General features: G+C 41.1%; 1 pseudogene; it reads right to left on the bottom strand.

Annotated features, from left to right (window-relative positions):
• Nucleotides 1–537: 537 nt before the first annotated feature.
• Nucleotides 538–4,324, bottom strand: part of LOC101658225 — a 6,487-nt pseudogene continuing 2,700 nt past the window's right edge.

A 4,324-nucleotide genomic window follows, 5' to 3' on the forward strand; every position in this document is an offset into this window, starting at 1 on the left:
CGTTAGTACATATTCAGGATAGATGCAATTGAAACAGAATATATCTGATATAGCAGCAATCCTTACTCTTACTAAATATTATACAATTCCAACCATACTTAACTATTCCTTGTCCCATGCACTATGCACCAGTTTCAGGGCTGACTGATGAAGTCATGGCTGCTAATTCAGCAGTTAGACATTGCACATCAGAAGTCCGGCCGTCTATACACAGTGAGTGAACATAATGGTGAGGACAATGGGGAGATGGTAAACTCCCTTTAAACTGCAAGGCTTGTGATGGAGTGTCTCCAAATCATGGGAAAGGAGGCTATGGGTAGGGAACGTAGGCAGGTCCAGAGAATTTCACAATAATACTGCTTAGGAGTGTATATTTTAAGACAGCGACTATAACTTGTCTATTCTTTCTATCCTAATCTTAAATAACTGCATATTCATGCAAAATAGAGTTTCTACTTATAGGGAGAGGAGAAATCTGTTAAGAATGCATATTCTCCTAAGTGCAGATGTGAAGACATCTCTCCCAGGAGGGCTACATTACTTGCTAAGTCTTTGGACTACATAACTATATTTGATTTCAAATTCCTTATCACTGGAATAAGAATTGTGAACTCATCTCTACTGAAACATTAGTTAAGTAATTCAAGATGCTTGTCATTCCTTTTGGAATATCAAGGTTGGTATATTTTTTGGCCACCACCTTGACAATGTGCATTTATTTGGGTAGCAAGTTGCAATCAGCTAATGTCATTTCGTTGCCATCCAGAAATCTATGTGTAGAAAAGTAATGTCCTCCATACGATTCCCATCAATTTCATCAGGGAGGAGAACATTCAGATATTTGTCCAGTTTCTGCAGCGTTTTCTTTTTTTTAAGTAAAAGGGAAGAAATTTATTGGAGCCCATATAGGAAATCCTAGAGGGGCCCAGCATACTCTACTGTGTAGGCATGCCCAGGCAAAGGGTCACACCATTCACCGTTTTCCCATGTCCCAGCGGGACGCCCCTTGAGTTGATCCCCATTCTGCAGTGTTTTCAAGAGTCCCCTCTCCAATGTTTCATTTGCCTTCTGTTTTGAATTCTTGATATATGCAGAGAATTGGGAAAAGATGTCCATCCCAGTAGTGTTAGATTCTGGATATTTTGGTGAAAGATTTTTAAGTACTTAGGAGGGCATACCATTTCTTAAACAAATTCCTTATTTTTATTTCCGTCCAGTTTTGACTTCACTGTTGAAAGTTATAAATGGTGGGATCCAAGTTCTGCAGGTCTGCAGGCTTCCTTTTCAGATCAACAGTTGTGACACCAAATACAACTCCTTTGAGCCAATGAACCATGAAAAGCCTCTGGGCAAAGGGGCAGTTTCCTCTGCTTTCACCAGCATGGCCAGAGCTCCTCCCCCTTAAACCAGCTCAGCGGATTTCATGGACTGCAGCTGCTGCTACCTTGGGGCTGCTCGGGCTGCAGACTCCCACTTCTGTGCACCTTCCTCCAGAGTTTGAGTGGCTACATTGAGGTGACCACAATTCCCCAGCTCTGTCCCTATGTCCAGCGCTTGACCAAACTTGTTATACTTTTAATGATTTCTTTTTTAGCTATTGTTGATGTTGTTCTCTCTCTCTTTCTCTCCTCTCTCCCCACTCAATGGGAGAAAGCAACCTCTTGCAGCCACACGTACTGCAAGAGGGCCTAAGAATTATGTGAATGCCATCCAAACTGAATAACAGAATATCTCCCAAAAGAAAATCACCATGACATGTCAGAATCAAACTTCCCAAACAAAAGAGAAGGAAAGAATCCTGAGCACAGCTGGGGAAAAATGAAAAAATTTACCCACATAGGGGATCCATTAAGTTTGATTTCTCAGCAGAAAGCATGCAGGCAAAAACACAATGGGATGCCATATATAAAACTGTGAAAGAGAAAAATTGCCAACCAAGGAACATCACTCACGCACTAACTGCCATCTAGTCAATTTTGACTCGTAGTGACCCTATAGAACAGAGGAAAACTGTCCCCATGAGTTCCAGAGCCTTTATAGGAGTAGAAAACTTCATCCTTTTCCCAATCATACACCCTGTGAAATCATCCTCAAATATGATGAAATTATGAAACTTTCAGATAAACAGAAACGAAAAAATTTGTAAAAACTGGAGCAACCTTAGAAGAAATACTAAGGGGAATATTTTTGTACAGCTCAAACAACAGTAGGTAACAATCTGAGCCTAACATATATGACAACACTACCCAGAAGTCAACCCAGATATCTAAGGATCAAAGAAAAACAAATCTACAAGGCTTAAAATGATGATGTGATGTTGTTCGGTGCTATCAAGTCAGCTCTGACTCATAGCAATCCAAATGTACAACAGAGTGAAACACTACCTGGTCCTGCACCATCCTCACAATTGTTCTTAAGTTTAAACCCATTATTGAAGCCACTGTGTCAATCCAGCTTGTCGAGGGCCTTCCTCTATTTTGCTGCCTCTCTACCAAGCATGATGTCCTTCTCCAGGGACTGGTCTTTTCTGACATGTCCAAATTACATGAGACGAAGTCTTGTCATCCTTGCCTCTAAGGAGTGTTCTGGCCATACTTCTTACAGGACAGATATGTTTGGGGTTTTTTTTTGACAGTTCATGGTACTTTTGATATTCTTCTCCAATATCACAATTCAAATGCATCGATTCTTCTTCCAGTCTTCTTTTTTTAAAAAAATTCATTTTTTTGGGAGTGCTACAACTCATCACAATCCATATATACATCCATTATGTCAAGCACATTTGTATATTTGTTGCTATCATCATTCTCTAAACATTTGCTTTCTACTTGAGCCCTTGGTATCAGCTCCTCATTTTTCTTCCAGTCTTCTTTATTCAATATCCAACCTTCATATGCATATGACATATTTGGGTCTGATCCAAGGTGTGACTTGTGTGTTAGTCTGGGTAAACTAGAGAAACAAATCCATGGACACACATATGTGTATAAGAAAGAGATTTATATACAAGAACAATTGAACATTGAGAAAACATCCCAGCCCAGTCCAGATCAAGTCCATAAGTCTGATATTAGCCCATGTGTCTGCACATGCAATGATGCCGAATGTAGAAGATCACAGGCCAGTGGGTAGAAAGTCCTTGGATCCAGTGGCACTGGAAACATCTGAGTGCTGGCAGGGGTCTCTGCATCAGGGTGGGTCCATGTGTCTTGTCAGCTACTATATCTCCCAGGGTGTGAGCAGAGAGTCGCCTACCTCCAAGGAGGAAATACTGAATTTCCCAGAATTCTCAGGAGAAGGCCATGCCCACACAGAGGCCTCATTGGCTAGGACCTGATTCCACCCCTACACTCTTACTCCTCAAATTGACAAACGATTATATATCTACCACAACTTGGGTCAGGCACACCTTAGGCCTCAAAGTAACATTCTTGATTTTTTAATCCTCTAAAGAGATCTTGTGCAGCAGATTTACCCAATGCAGTGCATTATTGAATCTCTTTACTGATGTTTTGATGAGCATTAATTGTAAATCCAAGCAAGATAAAAATCCTTGACAACTTCAATCTTTTGTCCATTAATCATGATGTTACCTACTGGTTCACTTGTGAAAGTTCTGATCTTTCTTTTTAAAAAAAAATCATTTTATTGGGGGGTTCATAAAACTCTTATCACAATCCATACATCCATCTATTGTGTCAAACATATTTGTACATTTGTTGTCATCATCATTCTCAAAACATTTTCTTTCTACTTGAGCCCTTGGAATCAGTTACTCATTTTCCCCCTCCCTCCCAGCCACCCCTTCCCTCATGAACCCTTGATAATTTATAAATTATTATTTTGTCATATCTTACACTTTCCGACGTCTGCTTTCACCCACTTTTCTGCTGTCTGTCCCCCCAGGAGGAGGTTATATGTAGCTCCTTGTAATCAGATCTCCCTTTCTCCCCCACCTTCCCTCCACCCTCCCGGTATCGCCACTTTCACCACAGGTCCCGAAGGGATCATCTGTCCTGGATTCCCTGTGTTTCCATTTTCTATCTGTACCAGTGTACATCCTCTGGTCTAGCTGGATTTGTAGGGTAGAATTGGGATCATGATAGTGGGTGGGGAGGAAGCGTTTAAGAACTAGAGGAAAGTTGTATGCTTCATCATTGCTACACTGAACCCTGACTGGCTCATCTAGTCTTCGCGACCCTTCTGTTAGTGGGTGTCTAGTTGCCTACAGATGGGCTTTGGGTGTCCACTCCACTCCCCCTCATTCACAATGATATGATTTTTTTGTTCTTTTATGCCTGCTACCTGATCCCTTTGACACCTC

The sequence above is a fragment of the Echinops telfairi genome, unplaced genomic scaffold, assembly GCF_000313985.2.
Source record: "Echinops telfairi isolate 266 unplaced genomic scaffold, ASM31398v2 ScPeMD7_7415;HRSCAF=8453, whole genome shotgun sequence".
NCBI lineage: Eukaryota > Metazoa > Chordata > Mammalia > Afrosoricida > Tenrecidae > Echinops > Echinops telfairi.